Here is a 10,006-nt window from a genome sequence, read left to right on the forward strand (position 1 = left end):
GAGCAAACTGTGACTATCCAGAATTTTTGAAGTGCAACAACTTCAACACATAATGAGGTAATGCTTGGTTTTCCCAGAAGTATTTTCTGAATAAGTGGGGGAAGATATGGATGAAAGAATGTATTAAAGATGCTACGATGTCAGCATCAAAGCCAAAAACACTTGGAGCTCTAAACACTCACTTACATTATATCCCAGGAGGAAATGTTGGTCCTTCAAAAGTGAGTTAGGAAGATAAATGACTTGGGGGAAGTGCCATGTTCAGCAGAGATTGCAAAACGTTCTTGTCCCATCATAAAGAAATGCTGTCATGATTTAATTGTTAAAATCCTCAACAGTGATAATCAAATAGAAAAAGAACATTTTGAGGGGTGAATAATCACGTTGGCAATTTTAAACAATCAGCTGGAGTAGATAATTAAAAACGCCAACTCATTTTATATGAGATGAAGCCCATGCCTCTTCATAGCATTGCTGCAATATTGGGAACATAGTTAAGGCATATACTATCATATATACGATAGACTCCACTTCACCTGGAGGACTGGAGTCAGGGCATATACTGTCATACATACGGTAGACTCCACTTCACCTGGAGGACTAGAATCAGAGCATATACTGTCATATATATGGTAGACTCGAAGTCACTTGGAGGATTGGGGTCAGGGCATATACTATCATATATACGGTAGACTCCACTTCACCTGGAGGACAGGGGTCAGGGCATATACTGTCATATATACGGTAGACTCGACCTTACCTGGAGGACTGGAGTAAGGGCATATACTATCATATATACGGTAGACTCCCCCTCACCTGGAGGCCAGGAGCCTCTGCGCACGTACTCTCATACATACGGTAGTATACCCCTGTGTTTAATGACACCATTATAGCCGGCCCTGCCTGTTTTGCTTTCCACAGGTCACTGCCTGTGGATTTAGTCAAGGAAATTCCCCCACACCCCGTAAGCCATTGGATGAAGTCATCTGCTCAACCCCACTCACTGATGTGAAACTACCAAATTGCAAACACTCCTGTACGGAACCTGGGCGACCCGTTTTGGATTCCGTCCTTCTAAGTACGTATCCCTTTAGGCACTTCCTGGGCACTGGTTTTGGGTTGCTTTTCTGGAGAGTGCACCTCTTCCTCGGGCAGCAAAATGGTAGGGTGGTGGGGGTGATGGCTGGGTGGCTTCTGTTTACCAGTGTGCTGGTCAGGGTTCCCCAGGGAGACAGAACCAAGAGGATACAACTGCGCTTGCAGATTTATATTAAGGGAGTGGTTCATGCGGTCGTGGGAGCTGGCAAGTCTGCAATCTGTAGGGCAGGCCAGCAGGCTGGAGACTCAGGAAAGCATTGGTGTTGCAGCCTGGAGTCAGAATGCCGCAGGACTGCCGGCCGGAAATTCAGGCAGAATCTCCTTTTCTTTGGGAAAGCCCAGTCTTTTATTTGTATGGCCTTCAACTGATTGTACAGGGCCCACCCACATGATGGAGAATACATTGTGTTATTAAAAGTCTACAGATCGTAGGTGTTAATCCCGTCGACCCAATACCCTCACAGCAACACCTCAACGCGTGTTTGGCCGAAGAACCAGGCACCATAGTCTAGTCAGGTTGTCATAGAAAGTTAGCCAGCACAACCTGTACGCAGTACAGTGCATTGAGATTGAGGGCTGGAGCGTTGAGGGGGCAAGAAGTTCCCTCACAGCAAACAATTACCACTTTGCTGAGAAGGGGGCATTGAGGATGTGTGATGGTTAATTGTACTTGTCAACTCGGCTGGGCCACCCTGCACAGACGTTTGGTGAAATATTATTTCTGGGTGTGTCTAGATAGTGTTTCAGGATGAGGTTAACATGTGAATCAGTGGACTGAGTGAAGCATATGGCCTTCTCCAATGTGGGTGGTTCTCATCTAATCAGTTGAAGGTGTGAATAGGACACAAAGGGTCACCTCCCTCACGTAACAGAGAATTCCTCCCACCTGACTGCCTTTGAACTGGGACATTGGCTTTTTCCTGCCTTTGTTGCTGATCAGAAACATCACCTCATCGTGGGTCTCGAGCCTGCTGGGTTTTGGACAGGAACTTACTCCACCAGCTCTCCTGGGTCCCCAGCTTGCCAAAGGACCCTGCAGAGCTTGGGACCTGTCGACCTCCATAGTTGAGTCAGCTGGTTCCTTATAAATAAATCTCTTGCTCTCTCTCTCTATATATAACCAATAGGATGTGTACACACACACACATACACACACACACAGTCATGTGTTGCATAATAACATTTCATTCATTGACGGACTACATATACGAAGGTGATCCCATAGGATTAGTACCATAGAGCCTAGGTGTGTGGTAGGCTATACCATCCAGGTTTGTGTAAGTACACTCAATGATAGTCACACAACGATGAAATCACCCAAAGATGCATTTCTTGGAATGTATCCCCATCGTTAAGTGATGCATGACTGTATATATATGTGTGTGTTGTCTATATATACACATGTATATAAAATCAATAGGATTTTATATATATTATACATAGGATTTTATATATTTAATATATATATATAGCATTACATATAGGATTATATATATATTATCTATACATAGCCAATAGGATGTGTGTATATATCTATCTATATCAACATCTATATCTATACCTATGTCTATATCTATCACTATATGTATAACTGTATCTATCTATGTCTATATCTATATAAAACTTCTAATGGTTCTGTTTCCCTGGGGAACGCTGGCTAACACAGAAAGCACGGCCCTGAGCGTGTTCCTCCCTGGATGACAACTCATCCTCTTACAACTCCAGGACGAAGTGGCTGCCGTGGTCGACAAAGGGCTGGGATGCCCTTCCATTTTAGGCTTCCTGACCCAGGGGAAAGTTGGATAGGTGGATGCATATATATGCAAGAAGTATTTGGGTGGCTACAGAGAAGGCTGGTCGGCTGTACATCTTTTAGACAAAATAATTACTTACTACTAGTAATGAAAAGTTACCGTGTGTTAATCGTCGTGTTAACCCTTTACAAAGAATCCTCCTGTTAATGTTAGCCAACACTAGTTCTCTTTTTTTTTTTTTTTGTGAGGAAGATCAGCCCTGAGCTAACATCTGTGCTAATCTTCCTCTTTTTGCTGAGGAAGACTGGCTCTGAGCTAACATCTATTGCCAATCCTCCTCCTTTTTTCCTTTCCCAAAGCCCCAGTAGATAGTTGTATGTCATAGTTGCACAGCCTGCTATTTGCTGTATGTGGGACGCGGCCTCAGCATAGCCGGAGAAGCAGTGCATCGGTGTGTACCCGGGATCCGAACCCGGGCCACCAGTAGCGGAGCGTGCACACTTAACTGCTAAGCCACGGGGCGGCTCCCAACACTAGTTCTTAACACCTGCTAGGGCGTCTTCTAAAACCTTATTACACATTTCAGCTCACCAGGGCACACAACCTCCTGAGGGCGGTGCCATTATTATTTACCCCATTTGCAAATAAAAAGATTGAGGTTTAGAGAGGGGAGCAAAGGGCTAGAGCCTGACCCCAGGCTGGGAATCAATCAAGTTCTCCTGTCACCTCCCATTCATCTCTTAAAAGAACAAGGCTCTGTTTGCACCCTGAACTCCTCTGTTCTCCTTTTCAGCAAATAGCTCCCTTTTGTTGTGCAAATGAAGGAAGTAAGGAGCCTGGACGTGCCGTAAAAATTTACAGTTGCTTTGCTTTTATGAATGGGGAATACAAAACAAACTAAAGGGCACATTATTTTATAGACAGAAAAAATTTGCTTGGAGGGATTTCTCTATGTAAACAAACTTCAATCAATTTGCCCCAATGCGATATTCCTAATCCAGGCAGATTAGCACCTAAGGATCTAAATGCAGCTGTAGGAAGGCAATGGATCCTTGGGGTGAACTCCTTCAGCCTGCTGACCTCCTGAGACTTCACAGGCAGCCCCTGTGGGAAGAAGGAAAAGAAACAACAGACTTAACCACCCATGAAATCCCACAGCCATCAGGGACTGGGGAAGGAAGTCTGTTATTTGCACATGGGGGGAAAGAGATGCATAAAACTGTTTCTCTGCAAAAAAATATACGTTTACCAGTGACTGGGAATGAAAGAAACTCGATTTCCTCATTTCCAAAGTCAGCGAAATTTTGTCGTAAAAATACAAGTGTACCGATAGAGGGCAATCATTTTGTTTTTAAATGAGAGACTATTTTTAAAGCAGTTTAGATTTCCAGAAAAAGAGGCAGGAGATAGAGAGAGTTCCACATGACCACTCACCAGTACACTTTCCACTGTTATTAGCATCTTGAATTAACGTGATACAATTGACAAGAGATTTTCACGTATTGAAGTTGTAAGTGAGGGAAAAAAAATTCCTCTGTTCTCTAGGTTCTTCTGGCTGGTCTAAGAACTAAATTGATATGAGAGAGAATAACAGGAGAAAATCAAAGTTTAATCACATGTACGCACGGGGGAAACCCAGGAAGACTGAGTAACTCGCCAAAATGCCTGAAGCCACCACCTTAAATATCATCTTCAGCTAAAGACAATGGAGGATGTTGGGGGTGGTAGTTTGGGACCTCAAAGGGGAGGAAGGCAATTCACACGGAGATAGAAAAGCGAATGTTTGGTAAAAAGTGTTTGTTGGGCCACCTATAGGCAACCTGACCGGAGAGACAGAACTTTGATAAAAATGGGCTTGTTGGTGCTTTTTTTAATCACACTCATTTTGCATTATGCTACAGTTATCTCACGGTATTAGCTGCTTCCTGGCACAGACCTGCTATCTTAAATTCTTTTAGGCACTTAGGGGGAAGGTCAAAGTTTCTTTCAGTCTTTTGTTCGTAAAAGTAATCAAGCCAAAGAGACACATCTTGGAGTGGCCAATTCTGATCTCTCACAAGGTATATGGGGTAACTATTCAAGTTCAAAACTGATTTGGCTTGAACTAAAGAAGGCTGACTTATGGCCTGTCAAACATGCATTGTACATCTGCTTTAACCATTAGAGTAAAGAATGCACTCTCGTGAGATAAGAAAGCATATTTCTCCTCTGACGCCCTATTGGTAACACTCAGATTGAGCCTTTCCCAACATCAGGGTCATGTTGACCTGCTAATTTGCAACTGAATACCTGTTTGCAACATTGACGGATATGTATCCTGGGCATGTCTAATGTATGTTCTTTGTTCTAAACAGGTATAAAACTATGCTGAAAACCAGGCTTCTCCAGAATGCTTTCTTCCTGTCTGGAAAAGGCTTTCCTAGGTTATAATCCTCAGTTTGGCTCAAGTAAAACTCACCTTATCTCTCTTATCTATAGAATGGTTATTGGTTATTTTGTGTCAACAGTTCCCATATAACCACTCACTCTTACAGTTTCCACTATTACTAGCATCTTGAATTAATGTGATACATCGGTTACAATTGAGGTGATATGGATACATTATTATTAACTAAAGTCCATTGTTGACATCAGGGTTCATTCTTGGTGGAATACATTGTATGGGTTTTGATAAATGAGTAATAAGAATGTATCCACCATTACAGTATCATTACACTGGATTTAATGCCTCAATTTAATGTGATACTGAGAATATAAGCAGAATTGATGTAGAATTCCTGACTGTATGACACTAGAAGTTTTTAAAATCCTCAATGCGATTTCTTGGCATCACTAGAAAAACCAATCTCTCTGTTAAAAAAATACAGAGTTGAAGGTTTCCTTGCTGGTCCAGACCAAGAAAACCCTGGAGGGGATGCAGAGGCAGTAAGAAAAAAGATCCCTCTATAGGGAGCCTGTTATATATTAAGAAGGTAAATTGATAAGCACCAAACGTTTAGGATTAAGTGGTAAACTGCACAGTATAAATAAAAGTATAATGTGTTTTAAGAAAACTGAGGAAAAGGTCAGTCTGCCACATGTGAAGTCATAGAGCTTTCAAGGCACAAACAGAACTTAAGGGAGGAAAAAAGTTTTTTTTAAAAAAACCAAATCTTTAATGCAGGTCTTGTTTTGACTTCCAGGAGAGAAGATTTACATAGGGACCTTGTTGAAAATCTTCAGAGAGTGGACTTCCCTGGTGAAGTGACCCCCTAAGAGCACACAGCAAATTCTTGTTGAAGAAAGCAGAGTTTTGGCCAATCCAGGTAGGATATGGCTATTCTAAGAAACTTAAAACCACCCAAGAGGGGTGAATGGGCATGGTGTCAACCCAACCCTTCATCATCCTCTTGATTTGTTTTTTAGGTAAATGTATGTTCCTTTTCATGGAAACGTGGTGGTGTGCTTGGCACACAGATGAATTTCAGTGTCAGGTTCAAACTCACATCAAGGGACACTTTCCTTCCAACTCAAAATGCTCATCCTCTGGGTCTGCGTTGGGTTGCTTTTGGGTTTTAGGGTTTCTCAAACTTCGTCCAGGAACCCTCTGCCTCAGAATTACTAAGTCCTTGTAAAACAGCAGATTCTTGTGACATATCCCAGGGTAACTGAATCAAAATGCCTGTGGAGGAAGCTGGAAAATTCTATCTTCGATAGTCCTTTAAGTGGTTGATGGAGTTCAGGACACTTTACCCCAAAATGTGGAACCTTGGCATTTTGGATATTTTAAGCTGGAGGAGTTGGAGAAAATGGCAGAAGCAAGAAGGTCTCTCTGACCTTCACCACCCTTCTCCCCTGAACGAAGTCATCAGACCCTCACGTGAGAGGTGCCCTCCCAGTACTCGGAGGAGGGGAGCATCCTTATCTCCGAGACAGGGGGACACAAGAAGAATCCTCCCAAACAGACTTTGCTAAATTTCCCCCAGTTTCCTGCGCTAACCTCATCCTCTCAACCCTGTCATGTTCCTCCATGACCGCCCACTCGCCATCAAACCCGCCAGGACAGACTCAGGTCTAACTGTGTCCTCGGGTCTTCATTTCCTCACGAAGACCCCCATGTCACATAAACTTATACTAAATAGGGCCGGCCCTGTGGCTTAGCAGTTAAGTGCATGCGCTCCGCTGCTGGCGGCCCGGGTTCAGATCCTGGGCGTGCACCGTCGCACCACTTCTCCTGCCATGCTGAGGCCGCGTCCCACATACAGCAACTAGAAGGATGTGCAGCTCTGACATACAACTATCTACTGGGGCTTTGGGGGGAAAAAAATAAATAAATAAAATTATAAAAAAAAAAACTTATACTAAATAAATGTGCATGCTTTTCTCCTGTTCATCTGTCTCTGTCAGTTTAATTTTCAGACCCAGTCAGAGACCCTCAGAGAGCCCAGGAAAACTGTTTCCTCCCGTTTGTAATTCTTAGCTGAATAAAGTTTGAGGACCTCCGATTGAATGGAAGGCAGATGGGACCAGAAAAATAAAATGAATAAAAATGTTACAAGGAGCAGGCACATAAAAGCACCCACGTGCAAACACACAGCAACGTCAGATCGACACAAATGACGTGAGAGACATGTTGTTTGCATGCCTTTTGAAAGCGGTGTTCTCTATATGTAAAAATATTGAATTGCAACATAGCTCCCAGAGGGAAAATTGGATGAAGGAGTTCGGGGCATGTGACCCTCCAAAATGTGTTGCTTTGGCGTGTTGATTATTTTGAGCTGGAGACACTTGAAAACCTGCAGATACAGAGAAGTCTGCTCTGAATTATCTGACTAACGTTCCCCCAGAAGGAACCCAGTTCTCAGCATTCCCCTCCCGGGAATGTCATCGACCTGGAAGATTGAATCTTGTCAGAGAAGAGGAGGCAAGAGGTCGACCCCACACCAGACAGACCTTGTCACAAACTGTCACACCTCCCATCTGTTCTTCTAAGGGTCCAGCCATCTTTCCTAAAATCATTGACTCTCTCCTGTGGGGCCCACATCCCCCTCCCGCTCCCCTATTAAGACAATAGATAAGCTCTCAAAACTCACTGCTTTTTGGGTGTCCACATTTTTTTCTGTGACACCCCCATGCACATAATATTAAGCATTAATAAATTTGTATCTCTTTTCTCCTATTATTCTGCCTGTTGTCACTTTATTTCACAGACTCGGCTTTCTAACCTAAGAGGGCAGGGGGAAAGTCTTTCGTCCTCCTCATCAACAAAAAAATGTTATCAGCATCCAGAAAGGGAGATAACATATTGACCAGGATGCAGAAGCCCTTACCAAGGAAACCGCCACCCTGTGTGTTTATGCCATGGATAGCTTTGTACATATATGTACATATTTGTATACTTAAATATTCGCATATATATATATGTATATATGGCATGTGTGTGTGTGGTTTTGCTGGGCCATATGGAATGCATAATTCAGAAAACCTATATTCTTTTCTGATGCTAACTTAAACTGATTATACTGTAGAGCTAAAAATAACTATCCCACTAAAATGATTAACATATGAGTCATTGAATCCAGAGACTGTGAGTTTAAATTTTCCTCTAGACAAATATTTATTTATTTTTTATTATTATTATTTTTTAATTTTTTATTTATTGCAGTAACATTGGTTTATAACATTGTATAAATTTCAGGTGTACATCATTATACTTCTATTTCTGCATAGATTACATCATGTTCACCACCCAAATACTAATTACAACCCATCACCACACACATGTGCTGAATTATCCTTTTTGCCCTCCTCCCTCCCCCCTTCCCCTCTGGTAACCACCAATCCAATCTCTGTCTCTATGTGTTTGTTTATTGTTGTTATTATCTACTACTTAATGAAGGAAATCATACGGTAACAAATATTTATTTTATTTTATGCTTGAAAGTCAGCTCCCCTGTACAGAGATGGCACAGAAATGAATGAGTGTGTTCCGAGAAAACTTTATAGACACGGAATTTTGGGTTTCACATAATTTTCACACATTCACGAAATAGTTTTTCTTTTTCATTTTTTTTCCCCCAACCATTTACAAATATAAAAACTGTTAGCTCAAGGGTCATGCAAATACAGGCAACAGAAGGCACTTGGGGGTGGTTGATTGACCTCTGATTTATGGAGTGTTGGGTTTGTGAATTTGAGGTGGATTTCCAAAGACGGGTTAAGTAACACCAGAAAAAAAATTATAAAACCAATATTTTTCTGGCAGTGTTGTTTCTTTACTAATATATTACAATGTTGCTCAACTAAAAACTGTGAAGTGTACCTTGTTACAAGCTTCTCTCTCTGGTCTCATTTCTAACTCAAAGCTAAGAAGAGACCGCCTGGTTCAGATCAAACCCTTATGATGAATAGTAAACACTGGCTTTTTTGGTCCCCCTCATTCTGCAGCGACCACACAGGGATGCTCTCATTTAAATAAAAGATGTTGATTATTCTAAGTTAATGCCCCTCCCCTCCAAGAGACAACTAGGAAGTTAGGAAACAGATTTTTAAAATCCCTCTTTTTCTTTTTTCGAGTGTGGAATTTTCTCCACATGAATTTGTAGGACCATGAGAAAGACGCAATGCAGTATCCATTATTGCATGACCGTCTTTGGGTGGGAACAAGGATTTAATATGAAATTGAGAGGGTGGGGATGGAAACGAAGAAAACCAGCTATAACGATGGCTGACCCAGACATCCTTTTGAGGGAAGGACATTTCTCTTCTCCTTACTCAATGAGGAAAGGCATAATGGAATGTTGTCAAAGAATTTAATGAGGTAAAGGATGTTTGGAAGCTACTGATCAACGTTTATCTTTCAGTAAGCACTTTCCTTGATTTATACCCTGTAATGACTGGAATACAGAAGATGTTGGCTAGAAGTTTCTTACCCACTTATCCACTCAAGAAGAATACAATACTATCTCTTTTCTAATCATCCCATGCTCCTCCTAAATTCTTATACTTTTCTCTGGGCTTCTTATCTTGTGAGCAACAATAGAAACAAATGCAACCCAAGATATATCTCAGCTTTCAATCTAATTATCTAAAGGCAATCTTTTGCATTAGCTTGAGAAAAAAGAATATGAAGGGCGAATGGTTAAAACCGATAACATCAGAAGAAAATGGTTGAA

At 41.8% G+C, this 10,006-nt stretch overlaps 1 long non-coding RNA gene across 1 annotated transcript; it reads left to right on the top strand.

Moving 5' to 3' along the window:
• The first annotated feature begins 982 nt into the window (after positions 1 to 982).
• Positions 983 to 7,975, top strand: LOC131400429 (uncharacterized). The gene is made up of 3 exons (XR_009217357.1): positions 983 to 1,078; positions 6,035 to 6,157; positions 7,239 to 7,975. It is a non-coding gene; the product is annotated as an uncharacterized LOC131400429 (long non-coding RNA).
• Positions 7,976 to 10,006: the final 2,031 nt, after the last annotated feature.

Source organism: Diceros bicornis, chromosome X (genome assembly GCF_020826845.1).
Source record: "Diceros bicornis minor isolate mBicDic1 chromosome X, mDicBic1.mat.cur, whole genome shotgun sequence".
NCBI lineage: Eukaryota > Metazoa > Chordata > Mammalia > Perissodactyla > Rhinocerotidae > Diceros > Diceros bicornis.